This window comes from Pipistrellus hanaki, assembly GCF_964339955.1.
Source record: "Pipistrellus hanaki genome assembly, chromosome: 2".
Classification (NCBI taxonomy): domain Eukaryota; kingdom Metazoa; phylum Chordata; class Mammalia; order Chiroptera; family Vespertilionidae; genus Pipistrellus; species Pipistrellus hanaki.
Window position 1 is genome coordinate 34,249,976 of NC_140504.1, and position 17,049 is coordinate 34,267,024.

General features: G+C 36.8%; 1 long non-coding RNA gene across 1 annotated transcript in view; it reads left to right on the forward strand.

Moving 5' to 3' along the window:
• The window catches only part of LOC311618216, an 85,805-nt gene extending 69,940 nt beyond the window's left edge, over window positions 1-15,865 (forward strand). Inside the window, exons 2-3 of the long non-coding RNA XR_014794279.1 lie at window positions 465-567; window positions 15,835-15,865. This is a non-coding gene — a long non-coding RNA (uncharacterized lncRNA). The remainder of the gene's footprint in view (window positions 1-464; window positions 568-15,834) is intronic.
• The last annotated feature ends 1,184 nt before the right edge of the window (window positions 15,866-17,049 follow it).

Below are 17,049 nucleotides of genomic sequence, written 5' to 3' on the forward strand. Positions count from 1 at the left end.
CATTACATTTCCTAGAATTTGTTTGATCAAAAATTGGTCAATTCAGTTAAAGCACTATTTAGGAGGACTATTTTCCTTTAATCTTGAGACTTAAATGACCTCAAAAAGACTAAGTAATATATTCTCCCTTCTTTTCCAACTTCACAAAATGGAATATCAATTTATTACTTATTTTATTTTATTACTTTTACACAGGAAAACTAGTGATCCCAGCCAGCTTGGCTCAGTGGTTGAGTGTAAAACTATGAACCAGGAGGTTACGGTTTTATTTTTGGTCAGGGCATGGCCTGGATTGCGGATTTGATCCCCAGTGCCTGAAGGAGGCAGCCAATTGATGATTCTCTCTCATCACTGATGTTTCTACATCTCTCTCCCTCATCTCTTCTCTCTAAAATCAATAAAAATGTATTTAAAATAATAAAACAACACAAAACAGTGAAAGATCTGGATCCTTCATTTTACAGGGGATGGCTGGTATGATCCCTCAATGGACTCTGCCCTGAAGAGGTGATGTGTTCTCCAAAGAGCCCAAGTTCGTATCCCAAGAGCCTTCTATCAAGTTAAGAAGTAAGTTTTCCTTTATCCTTTCTTTGTGTCAAGTATATTAAGTTAATGAGGTTTTTAAAACTATCTTCACCAAGTTTGGTCACTGTCCTTCTTCCCTCTGTCTTTTTTTTTTAATAAGACTATTTATTGTGGGGGAAAAGAACAGAAAAATTTCACATCTTACTCTGAAACAGAGTCACATTTAAATAGCATTGATATAATAGAACCATTGTGGTTGGGGACTCAGAGATCTTTGTTTTTCTGTGGCTTTGCTTCTCAGTGAAATCAAGATTACTACAGCTCTCTGCTTCTACAAAGGTGGCACTGAACTAAATTATTTCTTAAAGCTATTTAGCAATTTTAACACTTTTAAAGCTACTTTCATGTGGCAAAATCTTTTTATGTATAAATGAAAATTATTCTGAAGTTACAATTTTCTAATTTAGAGGCATCAGTACAGTCTAGTATCAGATATACTGGTATGGAATGACATAACTATCTGGAACTCACATGCTGTAGGTATAATAATAAGCTCTAATGAGCTTCAAATAGCATCAATAAAAATGTTTTGAAAAGGCACACCCTCTCATCTTTTGTTGAAAAAAAAATGCTGTCCAATATAAATGTAATATGAGCCATATATGTAATTTAAATGTTCTAATAGTAGTCACATTTTAAAAAAAGTTTAGAAAAGGTGAGATTAGCTTTGCTACTATATTTTATTTTACCTAATATATCCAAACTATTATTTCTTCAACATATACATATAATTAATGTAAAAAAATTGATGAGTTTGATATTTTGCATTCTTTTTTTGCATTCTTTTTTAAAACTCAGTCTTAGAAGGCTGGTGCACATTTTAAACTCAGAGCATACCTCAATTTGGATTAATCACATTTCAAGTATTCAATAGCCACATGGGGTTAGTGGCTATCATATTGGACTAATTGAAATAAATCATTTTATTCTAATCATAACTCTAAAAACTATATATTAAAATATGTATCAAAAAACCCACCATATCTTTGTCTTCAACTGAATTTTGAGAAGACTGTTTGCTCAGGTTTTGACAATATGACCAGTTTCACACAGCACAAACCGCAGGGACGTCAATCATCTTTTAGAGGATGTAGGTTGTGCAACGAATCCCAATTATCCAGCTTCCATGACAGGAGCGGTGATGGCTTTGCCTAGAATTTCAAAAATTGACTCAACTCGAAAGTGACATATTTCATTGTGCTCATTGCAAAACTGATGCCCTATCAGAAAACCTATTTTTCTACTGCCTCTTGAACATTGACCACTGCAAACAGATTTACAGAGGTTTCACATATACTGCAGACAGTTCTCTCTGCAAGCCCCAAAGAAGAAGAAAAAAAATCATCCAGGCTTATGCCTCATTGCAAATATTTTGCACAACATTGTACTCATTGCTTGACTAGAGATGTTACATAATAATCAGCTTTCTGAGTTAAAACATTTAAACACATGTTTTTCATCCTTTTATTCTGCCCCAAGTTTATATTTTAAAATAGAAATATGAGATGTTTGGGGAAGGGCTAGGACTAAGTTTGAATCTGATTTAATATGTGTTGAAATCTCCATTCAAGAGGTCCACGCCAATTAAACAAAGATTGTCTCTGTGAAATGTCTTTTAAGAGGAGGCATTTTTACAAGAAAACATGCTTTCCTCACTAACTTTCCAAATGTGTCTGAGTCACACAGCTTAGATTTATGTCAAGTTCTTTGTGGAGCTTTAAACTTAAGACAGACCTTTGAAATGAATTAGCCTTTGCTTTATAGGTATGTGGAGAGCTTACAATGAATGGCAAATGTAATGCATCCAATGAGGAAAGACATCAGGATTCCAGGCCTTGAGTCCTGATCCAGTGCTGGTTTTAAGACCTTAAATTCTTCAAGCACTTGATCTTCTCACAGAGGTTATGGAGTTTCAGGATGCTTACACATTGATGAGTTAAGCAGATATAAGCTAGTGTCATGGATCTTTAGATTTTTTTTCTAGTCCAGCAATTTCTTTAGAAATTTTATTTGTTTATTTTTATTGATTTCAGAGAGGAAGGGAGAGGGAGAGATAGAAATATCACAGATGAGAAAAAATAACTGATTGGCTGTCTCCTGCACACCCCCTACTGGGGATGGAGCCCAGAACCTTGGCATATGCCCTGACCAGGAATTGAACACGACCTCCTGATTTATAGGTAACACTCAACCACTGAGCAACACTATCTGGGCTCTAGTCCAACAATTTCTAACTAAGTGCTCTGGCCAACCGTGCTGGAATCATCTTTGGTGCTGAACAAAATATGGTGCTGGCTTCTTTCTTCACCTTCAGATCAGGATCTCAGGGGAGGCTTGGTGATTGTCATTTTTATCAAAGCCTATAGGTGACCTTCTGTACAGTTGGGATGGAGAAACACTTCCCCCTCCCCCATCCTATGTTCTACAGCCGAGAAAATAGGAAATGAAGGAATTTTAAGTATTTGCATCATATCTCAAGGTCAGCCAATGTCAGGCTTGGTATCAGAGCCCATCTGAACTTTCCTCTAAATGATTCTGTCTCCCCTAATACTATTCCATACCATATGCTGAACTAATTAAAGGGAAGGGTGTGGGGAAGAACATATTTTAGAAGCATTTTCAACAATAAGGATTTTAAAAAATATTTTGCTCAAAATAAAATTAACCAGATTCCTTTTAACCCAGTTATCTTTTAATCAAGCTTTTAGTACCAAACTTTGCAATAACATTCTTCAGACACTTTTACAAACAAGTGTTCCTAAGCCCTCCTTCAGTTTTTAAGGTATATGAAGTTTAAGATAATGTAAGAAGATGCCCATATATTTTTCTGTGGAAGTTGGAATCATTTAGGTAGGTTTATGTAAATTCTATGCAAATCGAACACAGTTTATGCCCCAAACTTATGTTGATCATAACTATTTTATGCACCAAAAGTTGGCCTTCGGGAAGATCTTGCTGAGGACTGATGTTCTATGCAGCCTCCTTCTGGCTGGATTTTTGTGACATTTATCATCGTCCTACTTGGAAACTCAAAGACTTGCAGTACATGAATAGAGGGCTGAAATATGACCCTCTTTTCCTCCAACCCAGGCTAAACTCTCACTTCAAACATTTGGAGGCTGACTCCATGGAGTTTCCTTTCTAATTCCTCAGAACTGCTCATCTTGATTCATTTATGCCACAAAGTAACAGTTGTTTAGATTACAGTTTTATTGAGTAAAAAGACACACTCTCAGATGTATGGAAAACATGACTAAATTTTATTAGATTTAAGAGTGACTGTTTGCCAATAGCTAAATATAGAAAGAATAAGTTCCTGACAATGCAGCTTGAGAGAATATTTTAAGGGGTGATGATTTCATTAATTTCCAGCGCTTTATAGCCAGCTGGCAAAGGTTTTTCTATACCATTGTGGCTTGCCTTTGAAATTACTTTCTTTTCCTAAATTAGCCTGAGTTAAAATAACACAATAGCAATAATAGTGAGATAAAATAGACCTCTTAATATAATCTTTAAGTATCTTAGCTAACTTAAAGATTATACTAAGAGTTTATAACTGCTGCAGTGGGTTCTGTAAAAAGAGATTGGCATTAGGGATATTTATTGATTCCCATATTAGTTTTACTGTCAGGTAAATAACACATAAAAATGGAATCACATACACAAAAAGCAGAAAAAGACTTCTAACCTTAAGAAAGAATTTCCCATTTACATCTCCAACCTCTAGTTGTCTCACTTGTGGTGGTAGAAAGAACACGAAGCTTGGAGCCAGAGACCCAGGTTCAAAGGATGGTTCTACCACTTTACCTAGGTGAGTTTAGGTCAGTAACAGCACTCCTCTGAGCCTCAGTTTCCTCATCTCCAAAATGGGGATGTTAATGCTAATGTTGCCTTTTTCACATGGTGTTGTAAAAATAAAATAATAAATGTGAGTGACTAGAGGAGAAACATCACTCCCCAGAAATCTAAGGAGTTTGTCTCATGGAGATAAAAGAAGTCAGAGAGTGTGGTTAGAATGTAGGTTATCATATATGCATCTTACTGTGTGTACAGGGGAGTGTCCTGGATCAGGTCAACCATGTCTAAGCAGCAGGAGGGAAGGAGAGCACTGGGGAAAGGGGGTCTCCTAGGCTCTGTGAGCACAGCACCCTCAGGAAAGAAAGACTTAGAGAGAAATATATTATATATATAAAAGGCTAAAATGCTAAGTGTTCCTCTAATTGTCCAACTGGTCGCTTTGATGTGCACTGACCACCAGGGGGCAGCTGTTCTGACATGCACTGGCCATTTACAAAGAAATGGCACCATGGACCTGGTGCCAACAAACCAATACTCGGCTTCCCCAAAGTGGGACACAGGCCCTGCCACCACCCCTGAGCAACAGCCCATCAAATAATTGCAGGCAAGGCCCTATGGTGCAAAATGTAGCCCACAGCCCAGCACAGCCCATAAATGGTCGCTATGGGCACTGGGTAATGATGTCATGTAGCAACACCAGGCTTCCTCTCCCTAGGGACTAGCCTCCTTGGAGTTTCTTCAGTCCAGGAACATGACTTGCTTCATAGCCAGTTGCAAACATTTTACAGTTCAACCAAATGTTTGTGAAGCATTTTCCCATGCCTCATCTCATTTGATCCTCACAGAAGTCCTGGAGTAGGTAGATAGGAGACTCAGTAGAATCCTATTTTCTTTTCATTAGCAAGGCAAAGGATATTTAGAAAGATTAGAAACTTGATAGGACTGAAAAGAAGTAAGATACGGTGGAACTGGAAAATGGCTTCAGGTTTTGTCACTGTGCAGAATATAGTCAAACATTGCTGCAGACAAATATTTTACCCTTTTTTATCCCTGCGTGATCTACAATAATAATCTACTTCATGTTGATATTTACTGCTGTGTTACTGACAATTACCTGAAAAAGAAGTTGGGCTGCTTCACTGGCCTGGAAAAAGTTTAGCTACATCAGAAAGCAGTTTTAATTAAGCAAGTTTATTCCATATATATAAAAGGCTAAGTTGACTTGTGCATGCATGATACATATAAAGTTCTCACTGGCACCAATTGCTTGCATGTGTTTTGATCTGTCATTGTGGATCATGAGTTTGGTTGTTTTTATTGGCATTTCTATTATAGAGAAGGGGCAAATAGCGATATAAAAATATTTCTTCTAATTAATTTACTTTCAATGTGCATGAATCTGTGCACCAGGCCACTAGTTTAAAAATAAAATGAATAGATGGATGGGTCAATTGATAGATAAATAAACTATACTGTACCACCTTTTGAAGAAAATCTTCAGTCAACATCTTTGAGGTGGCTGGCTGCTCAATGGGCAAGAGGAGGCCTTAGGGTTGCTCAGAATCTTTAGGTTTGACATGTACATTTTTGTATGTTTTAAACATTTGTACAAACACCAGGCATTTCTGTTTCCTAAATTAGGCCAAAGGTGGGAAAGACCTCCACATCCTTCTCCCTTCGGCATGCAATAGGAGAAAATCCTCACACACGCATGAATGTACATGCACACATGTAACACAGTGGTCCCTGCAATGGACGCAGGCCTTGGCCCTGAAGGGCCCTCCTCCAACTCGGAGCTGGGAGTCGTGGGCCACGGTAGGCAAGACACAGCTGTGTTGTCGTCCAGCCACTCAAAGCCAGTGCGAAAGGGGCCAAACAGAGGTGGCTACAGGTCCCAGAGAGGAAAAAAGTCAGTACTAAGACAGAAAGAAAAGCATATAATTTTTAATTAGCCTGTAAAAAGAGTAAAGGAGTGAGGCGGGAGTGGGGAGGATTTGAAAGAAGGAAAGGAGGGAGGGAATAACTTTATAAAGAAGTCAGTAGACAGTAGAGTTAAAGAAGGAAAAAGGATGTATGAGTGAACTGTAGGAGCTATAATGAAAACCAAGTATAGTTGTGTATTGGGGACATTTTAAAAGAAAATGATAGGGAATAATTAGGCATGTGGATAGATAGATACTAAAACAGTGGAAGTAAGTAGAGAAAAATGTATGGAAAAGGTAGGATGAGAAAGAAAGAGGGAGGGAAGAAAATTTTTAAAGGGGAACCAGTAGAGCTTGAGGAGAGAATGGGAAGAAGGAAGAAATGGAGGAGGGAGCAAAGCAGGTCTGAGGGAGGAAGTGAAGAAAAAAATTAAGGTGGGGAGAAAGGAAAAGGGGAGGGAGAATAGAGGTAAAGATAAAGGAAAGAAGGAATGTGGCGAGGGAGGGAAGGAGGGTAGGGTAAAGATGGGAAGAAGAATGATGGAACAGAAGTAGGAAATAAAGAGGAAAGAAAAGTTTATAAATGATGAGTCAGTAGGAGAAAGTGTTACATGAAAGAGAGAGAAAGATGTGTGAGAGGGAGAAGCCAATAATGAAGTCAAATACAATTGTGTGTGAAGGGGATAAGACTAAAAACAAAAAGTTAATAGGGGTGACCAGGCCAGCAGGGAAGGGCAGTGAGGGGGATGAGACAGGCAGGGGAGGGCAGTTAGGGGGATCAGGAAAGCAGGTAGAGAGGTTAGGGTGGGCAGGCAGGTGAGTGGTTAGGAACCAGAGATCCCAGATCACACAGGGATGGGGCCTAAACTAGCAGTTGGACATCCCCCTGAGGGCTCCAGGATTGGAGAGGGTGAAGATTGGTCTGAGGGAGCCCCCTATGCACCAATTTTGTGAACCAGGCCTCTAGTCCCATAGATAATAATCTATCCTTTCAATTACTCATTAGATGACTAGTTTTCTCCAGGCTCTTTTGTTTAAACCCTTATTTCTAATAACACTTTCTGGAAGGCATCTTTAATTTTCTGCATTAGTTGTTTACTAATCAGTGTCCCAAGAGCTTATGTGCTCAAAATGGTACCTCCTAATTTTTAAAAACTGAGATGGTTTGGAGAATTTTCTAATTAGGAAAAAGTGCTGATAAAAACGAGCTGTCATTTTATGACTACATTCAGTGACAGATATTTAATCAAGTTTCTCACTGGACACTTAAGTTTACAGTTTCTTAACAAAGAGTGGTAAAATTTAAATGACCATGCAGCCAAGAATTTAAAGGAAGAGATTAAATAAAACGACCTTTTAGTCTCACTCCTATTATGTACATTTGAGCAGCAAATTGGGCAAATCTTTTTTGCAAAGTCCCCATTTTCCCCCCTTCTCTGTCTTCAGAGAAAATATTGGCCTCCCAGTATCCAGTTTGTTACTAGGCCTAGGAAAATTACAGTCTTTTGAGTCTTTTGGCCTAAATTTCTCCTTACATTGCCAAGATGGGCACAGGGTCCCATTTACACATTGAAGCAGAATTTACTAGGGATGAAAAAAGGAAAAATAAGACAGGGGGAGGGGGTGGAAGTAAAGAAAATGAAAAAAAAAAAAAGATGCAGTAATTTCTCCCTGGATGAGCTCTGGATATAAGTGAGGGTATGGTTAAGAAGTGAGTCATTATCCCCTTCGCCTACTCCTTTTGTAGCAGAGACAATAATGCTATGGAACAGATGCTGTGAAAGAGGCATTTTTGCAACTGTTCGCCTCTGAAACAATAGACAGGCACAGTGGAAAACCGTCAAAGAGGAGGAGTCATTTTGTCCTCTTTAAAATTTAATATATTTTTTTCCCCTGTAACATTTGGAGGAGGCTTTATTTTTTTTCTTTTCTTACGCAAAATAAGTGTTTTACAATAGTAGGTAGTGAGTGCATTCTTTTTTGCTATCAGGAAGAAAAGCAGTTTTGACTGCCGAAAATAGCTCCTTTGTATGAGAATTCACATAGCAAATGACATTCTAGAGAAGAAAGGAAAGATTCATGCTCTGAATTAATATTTTAAAAGATATACAGGCAGTAGAATGTTAGCAATAAGACATGAAGAACTTGACAATAAATATGGATTGAGAAGTAATCTTGTCTACAGTCAAGGCAGCTCCAAAGTCTGAATGTTTTTCCTGGCTTTTGGTGTAGACTTAGAGTGACAATTTTTCACCCAAGGCTATGGCTACCGAGATAGGTGTTTCTAATTATCCTATTTAGTTTAACATACATTTTCCCTTCCTTACTTTTCGCTATAAGTTTCAGTGTAAGAATGTCAACGAAGCAAGTGTGAGCCACCCTGCATATAGAAGATGGCCCTACTGCTGAGAAAGTAGAATAATCTCATAATGGGCTTTGTCTTTAACTCTTTAAATTGTACTGGCATACATTCATACATCCTGAAGGGTCTCTTTACCCGTTATTTATATATAGCTGATGATCAACCAGTTACAGAGTTTTATGGAAGTGGTGAGCACCCATTGCTTTTACCCACCCAGTGTCCCTTCCTGCATATTTAAAATAAATACTTTTTTATTGATTTCAGAGAGGGAAGGAGAGAGATAGAGAGACAGAAACATCAATGATGAGAGAGATTCATTGATCACCCCACTTTTGGGATCAAGCCCACAATCCAGGCTCGTGCCCCAATGATAGGGAATCAAACTGTGACCTACTGGTTCATAGGTAGATGTTCAACCACTGAGCAACCCTGGCCAAGCAAAAAACTTTGGTGTATCTTGAATGTTGTTCAAAATGTGAAAGACGTTTGAACTAGCCAGTTATATTGATTTTCAGGATCAGGGGTACAAGATTCTAAGGGATCAATCTCAGGTTTTACAACATTTGGCTGAATAGGATGAAAACTCCCCTGTCTATGCCTGTAACCAAGACTACCATCTCTTTGTCTCTCAGTAAGGGAAATGAAGCTTGTATAGTAAACTGTTAGATGCAAGAGCATTTACTAGATGCAAGAGCATTTACTAGAGCATCTAGGACAGTGATTTTTAACTGGTGTGCAAACAATTTAAACATGCAATATCTGATTATCTAGTCATGGACACTGCCCTCTTTTCCTCCTAGATTGTCAAATTAAAAAATGACAACAACCAACACAACAATAGCCATTCAGTGTGAATAAATCAAATTTATACCTATTTTTTGTCAGATAGGCAAATAACATAATGTATTTTTTGGTATGCAGAATTTTAGTAATTATTTTATGTGTGCCATGAGATGAAAAAGATTGAAATCGCTGACCTAGGATGATTCTGACAAATGCCATTGACTCATGCGTTTGTTATTTTTTTTAAAGACAATTGAAATAAAAAATACAATGAATTCCATGATATTAACAAGTGTTTTTTATTCTATTTAAAAAAGCAGGTATATTTTAAGAATTTGGCATTAGTACAATTTTGAAAAATAGAATGCTGGTTAAACTTCTTAACTAGATAATTATTATTTGCTTTTTCTTCTCAATTCTCCAACAGACTTAATTTCTTCAAAATTTAATACTTTATATATCCCACTCTTAAGTTACAGCACAATTTAAAATATAATTAGTGGAAAATACAGTCCATGTTTTTCAGTTAACTTTCTCATGCTCAGAATATGCATTTAGTCACAGTGAGCTGGTCAGGCCAAGTTTTATCTTATCGCACCAGAGTTTTTAGGTCATTTCCAGTTTTCTTATTTTTTCTTTTCAAACTTTCACTTGAAAAGAAAATTAATTGGGAAACACCAGCAAAGCCCTTTCCTTCCTCTTTTGGCTACTCAACTGCCAACTGCCAATTCTTTCTGAATTTTTTATCTGATACAAAGTACAAGAAAACTGTGGCTGTCTCTGAAGTTGGCCATAGTTAAATGGAATCATAATGGGTGACTCAAACCAATGTGAATTTTGTAGACTTTTGATTACTTTTTATGTCTGGGAGACATAACAGGCTCTTAAAGGATTAGCTTTCTAAAGAGAATTATCATTTTCAAAAATTTGTGTCAAATTTCAATAAAATTATTCAGAAAAAAATAGTTCTTTGTAAATAATATCTAAATTCTCAGAGAGATCTGAGCTCTTGGGGGCCAGAGTTAGGGCACAAATTTGCATACATTAAATATACACAAACAGATCCATGCACTTCATAATCCAAACATCTCTCAGTTGTGTTATAATACTCTCTGGGAAGTATTATCAACATAACTATACTGTCTCATTGAAAAATTGCCTGTTGACAGAGATCTTGAAGACACTATTGTAGAAACTTTATTTTAACCACTGATGTAATCCAGCTATATTAAGATAGCAACTGAATTAACTTAGTTAAAATCCAAGTATGTTATATGAGCTTTTTTTTAATATACAAGTGTGAAACATAACATTTTAAAAAACACTTTGAGACCTAAATCATATATTATAAACAACTTACCATATGATTACTCTTCTGAGAGATTTTTATACTTTCTTTTTTTAAAAAAAAATTTTTTTATTTCAGAAGAAAAGGGAGAGGGAGAGAGAAAGATAAAAACCTCAATGATGAGAAAGAATCATTGATCAACTGCCTCCTGTGTGCTCCCTACTGGGTATCTAGCCTACAGCTGGGGCAAGTGACCAGAAATTGAACCATGACCTCCTGGTTCATAGGTCAAAGCTCAACCACTGAGCCATGCTGGCTTGGCCATACTCTCTTTTAAAATGGGATTTTGTACATTGCTATAAAGTGAGTTAATTACATCAGCAAGATTCTTGTGATTAATAATTTTTATCAGAATATCTGATCTGTTGGTGGAAATTTTTTGTTGTATTATGTTTCTGTCTTATTGGGATTTCAGACATTATAAAGTATTAATGTTGATAATTTCCTTAGAATTTTGGGCAATAGGTTAGTTTCTCATTAGAAATAGTCCAGAGAAGTTGAATAATTTTACACATCTAGCTGCAACAAGGGACAAAGTGGAACTCAAATGCTTCCTTCTCTGTGAAGATGGAGTCTATGCCAAGCAAAAAGCCACCTTCAGAAACTCATTGGGAAAATTAACCAATTGACCTCAGCTTTCTGGCTCCCATTAGAACAGTTCATGGAGGAGAGGTGATAGAGTGAGTGCGTGCTATTCCTTATCACAGCCATCCTTAAGCCAGGCTCCCACACTCCGTCTTTCCCATTTCCATGTAAATCGGGGTGAGATTTTTTTGGAGAGGATAACTGTGAAATGCTCTATGATAGAAAAAAAAAATATCAGAGAATGTGCCTGTGTGAATGTGAGAGCCTCTGTATATGTCTGGAATGTGGATGGGCAAGATGGAGAGGTAGGTGGAGCGGGGAGAGAGCTGTGATATTCCTGGAAATAATTTGCTCCCATGTCACCCCGGTAAAAGGCATATCCCTTAAATCAAGCAGGCATAATGAATGGTGTGATGCCCAGTAGCCTGCACAGTTATAAATACGTGGCCTTTCATCCTGGAGATGGCCCATTACCACTTACTAAAACAGTCTGTCACTGCGGTGCTCTGGGGCCATTCATTTTTCATGACCCTCTTGGCGATGTGACTGGGATTTCCTGACACCATGCTCAGGCCCCTGCCCAGTGAGCTCTCTGCATAAATACCCTTTGATCCCTTTCTCCCAAAGGTTAGCATGTCTTCATTTTATGTGTGTGTGTGTGTGTGTGTGTGTGTGTGTGTGTGTGTGTCTGTTTTTGTGTATTTCCCAAAGACAAGTAAAGAAACAAACAAGTAGAGCAAAAACTATATTTGGCCTTGCTGGAAACACAGATTATTCACAGAGTAAAGGCTGGCTAACATTTAATCCTGTGATGTCAGGAATGTTCAGAGTTTACAGTTTAATGTGTCGGAGGTAAGACATTTTTAAAAAGCAGTTTAAAAATTAGCTCAACCTTCTCAAGGCTTAGATTTCATTTCGCATCACGAAAAGCAAACTTGAGCGCAGCAATTGCAGCAAAGCAGGGCCTTCTGATTTGCTGGCTGCTTCAAATAACAGTTGTCCCTTTGATAGTATGGACACCTATCTCCTTTCACAATCTAGTACTTCTCGGGCACTTGGTAACATATCCCATCTGTTTTTTAGGGCCTCTGTTATAAGGAAGCCAGGAAGAGGGAAGAAAGGCCTGGTTGATCACAAGGTCCTATCAAATGTCAAAGCTGGCCCTGGCTGACCTCCCATCTATTCAGAGCTGCTTTGATTTAATCTCCAAACTGGCTGCTTCTCCAGGCTGTGAGTTCTATCTGCAGCCCATGTGTCAGCATTGAGATATGACCTGCTTCACGCTCCATTCATCTCATTTGAAGGACGGAAATTAAACTGGAGGGTGGAAGAAGGAACTGCTCAAAATACACACACATTAACTGAAGTCTTTTGTGTGGGTGCATTATTGGGGTTTGAACAACCATTAAAAATTATATGAAAATGAAATTGATCTTTACTTCACTGAAATGGTTTGGAATTTTTCCTCCCTTCACTCCCTCCATCTATTCTTCTTCCCTTCCTCCCCATTTTGTAGTAATCATCTGAATCTGATCTTATTATTAAGGTTTAGAATGAGAGAAAAATTTGTAATTTTTCAGGTGCTTTAAAAAGGTGTCCCTCAGAAAATTCAGTTATCGCTTGCAGTTTGCACAGTAAATATTTGAAAAAAAACAGAGAGAAAAATCTGGTAACCAGACTAATAGAAATGTGGACTGCTTTGTTTATCATTATTGATTTAAATTTTACCTTTTAAGGTTTTTTGTTTTTTTAAATCAATTAAAATTCAAACTTTTGGAATAGTCCTATACCTATCAGGACATATTGCTACAGTATCTATCTATATGATCTATATAATAGAGGAATATGAAAGTTAGCCAGGATGTCCAAACAGCAGCGGCCTGAGGCTGCATGGCACCTGGCTGGGGTGAGAGACCTCAGGCCGCACCCACTGCCCTGGCACTGGGCCAAGGGACCTGAGTTCTGCGGGCCGCCCCCCAACCCCCACCCCCCGACCAGAACGGGCTTGATGGGGGTGGGGCCTACCAGGTCTGGGTCTCCTGTGTTTTTCAAGCACATGTGGGTGGTGGGCAGGGACTTGGGGTATACACAGTGCGCCCTAGACTCTGACAGGAGGGAGATTTTCATATACATTTCACTAATTATCTTTCATCTTTGACACTTCTGTTATACAGAAAGGGCAAATAGCAATATTAAAACATTTACTCTCATTATTTCCCCTTTAATGTGCATGAATTTAGTGTACTGGGCCACTAGTAAATCTATATACCCTCTGTTCCATTTTTATCTGTAAACTCTCCTTGCTCTTTTAATTGGCCCTTTTATACTATTAATCAAGGCTGGTAATTAAGAGAAAGTTTGATTCCTTGTAGATGTGTTTGTTATAAGGTGTTTAAAAGCAAATTCTATTTCATTTTCTAGAGGTATCTAAAACAACAAGAATAATATCATTATCTAGAGACCTGGTGCATGAAATTCATGTACCGGTGGGGGGTGTCTCTCAGCCCAGCCTGTACCCTCTCACAGCCTGGGTCCCCTTGGGGGATGTCTGCCTGCTGGTTTTCTTCTGACTACTTTTTAATATGTTCTCTGCATTTATTATTATTATTATTATTATTATTATTATTATTAGTTGCCCTCTAATACACCCAGGTATTAATTTTCTTTCTCCTTGCAACCCTTGCAGTCTGGGACCCCTCACTCCTTACCACCTGCCTCCTCACTGCTCCTTACTGATTGGCTTGCTGCTCCTTAGTTCTACCTCAGAGGTGGGAGAGGCTTCTGCCACCACTACTGCACTAGCTGGCTGAGTGGCACTCCCATGGGAGCACATTGACCACCAAGAGGCAGCCCCTGCATTGAGTGTCTGCCCCCTGGTGGTCAGTGTGCATCATCGTTACCGGTTTTTCTGGTTATTCCGCTTTAATAGTTGCTTAGGTTTTTATTACATGTTAGATGTGTTGGGAAAGTTAGCTATATTTACTTCTCTGTTTATTCATTTGCTCATATATTCATTTATTTTTTATTTGAACTCTGTACTATAAAGGTATCCAGCAAGAGAAAATATTTTTTATTTTAAAAGTGTATTGTACACTTTCTGTTATAATAGTTGTACATATTCAATGTATGAAAAAACAAAAAGCAAAGCTGAGGAAAGAGAATAAGAAAGATCAAAATGAGAGGGAGAGGGAGACTGAGAGAGGGATAGAGAGAAGAGAGAAGGGGAAAAAGAATAGCAAATACTATAATATAATTGACTAGAGTAACTAATATATATACTTTAAACAACCATTAACAACCATTGTTTATCTTTTCTTTTTCTTTTTTTGTAATAGTACACTTATTTCCTTTATATGCAATAACATAGCTCCTTATTGGGAGAAGACTATATTTTCAGTTTTTGGGGTCATCCTCTTTTATGATTATATATTACTTTGCATGAAAGTGATTATTTTATTTTGCTAATATTGGATTGATGGCCATTTAAGTTTTCTAAATTTTTACTACTATAGATGTATTATATAAAAATACTTTATGCTTCTATGATTTTCTCTGAAATTCTCTAATTTTGAAAAGGGAATGTGGCCAGTTTAATATTTGTAGTTAAAAGTACTATATCATTTTTTTTCTGGTTCTTTATTTGAATATCCACTTGGAAATAACTTTCCTCCCTCCAAAAATCTTATGTGTTTTCTTTAGCATGTACTGTTTATTTGTTTCATATTTAATATATGTGCATGAGAATGAATACTATAGTGAATCTTTAATGTAAATGAACCATTTCACAGGACTTATGGAAAAACTTTCAAACTCTGGTTATAGGAAGAGAAAGTTTTTTGAGTAACTGAAGTATTTAAATAATGCCGTTTAAGTATTTAATTTTGCAATAGGAAAGAAGGAGAATGCAAGATTATTGTATCTCCCTTGTACAGCTTCTGAGTAAGATTTCTCTTCCTGCATGTCCTTTTGCAAATATCTATTACTCAAGGCCAAATGTGTTGAAAAAATATTTTGTAAGTTAATTCATTCTTTACAATACTGAGTGGGAAGTGGTTCATGGCTTTAACATAATACTTTGCAACAGATATTTTGCAATGATGGAAATGTTCTATATTTGTGGTATTCAATATGGTAGCCACTGGAAACATGTAGCTTTTGAACATGTGAAATGTAATTAATGCAACTGAGGAACTGAATAATTAATTTTATATAATTTAAATTTGTTGGCCATATGCTATCTTAAACAATGCAACTTTAATATTTTTACCATTATTTAAAGCATTGTAATAGTTTGTGAAACATTGTAGATACTTAACCATTACTCAAGTTCATTTCATTGAAGAATAAATATTAAATGACAAAGAATTTATAACCTTGGAATATTGTAATAATAAGAAGAAAGATTAAAAACTACTTGTGCATTGAGAAATATTTTCCATCATTTCTTTCAGAGAAAAAGGCTGAAAACTTTAATAAAAGTGATAAAAATGTCTTTGTGGATCCTTGAGTAAAATGGATTGTCAAACAGTCATATGATTTGGGTTGAAGATCTAGCTTTGACTTTGATGCTAACCACCTACTGACCAGGGGTAAGTCGATTTTGGTGGTCTTGCTTACTATTTTTTTCTTTATATCTCGATTATAAGCATGCAGTGCCAGATACCTTGTAGGTTTCAGTAAGTATTTGTAGAATGAATGGATATACTTTTGTCTGCCTGAATCAGCAGCTCCTTTCATTGTCCATTCTTATAACTTGATACTTTGCACCCTGTGATCTGAGTAAACTTTTTAAATATAGATGGTTCTGATACAGGAGAAGTCTTTTGCTCCAGAGTGGTAGAGAATCATTGGGCACATCCCTCTGCTCACAAATTGCTAAAAGGGTCTAGTTCTAGAGATGTCCAAGGATGTGTGAAATTGGTATTAAATCCCAGTTCAAGGGCCAGATAAAATCAGATGAGATGACATGAGATATCCCAACTACAATACTGAGGTAGGAAAAAGAGCTGAAAAGAAATAAATTCCTTTGTTCTCCAACTTTTACTTTGTTTAATTTTTTCAGTGGATTGAATGATGCCCACCTATACTGAGGAAGGCAGTAAGCCCACCTTTATTAATTCCCTAATCCAACTACTAATTTGATCTGGATACAGACCCAGAAATAATGTTTTATTTGGATGCCATGTGTCCCACAAAATAAATCATCATAATTAATATATCATTCTTAGCTTTATAGTTTCAATTGTATGTAGAAATTGACCTCCAATCCATGATATTTTATGTATTTATGAAATACATTCATATATAAAGAACATTGACCAATTACAGAATAGTTATCACATTATTAACTTTGAATAGCATACTAAAATTTTTATTTGGGTCAAAAACAGGGAAATTGAAATTCCTATAAAAATCATCCACCTGAGTAAAATTTCTCATTTCAAGGAAGTCTCAAGAATTTAGTAAAGAAGAAGGGAAATAATAGTGCTGAGTTCATTATATACATTACAGGCTTTTTAAATGGATCTGCTTTTTTGATTTTTACCAAAATATCTTAGCTAATAAAAAAAATGGACATTTAGAGAGATTCCATAATTTTTCATTGTCACACAATGTATGGCAGAGTGGAATTAATACTTTGTTCTAATCCCAAACCTGCATTCTTT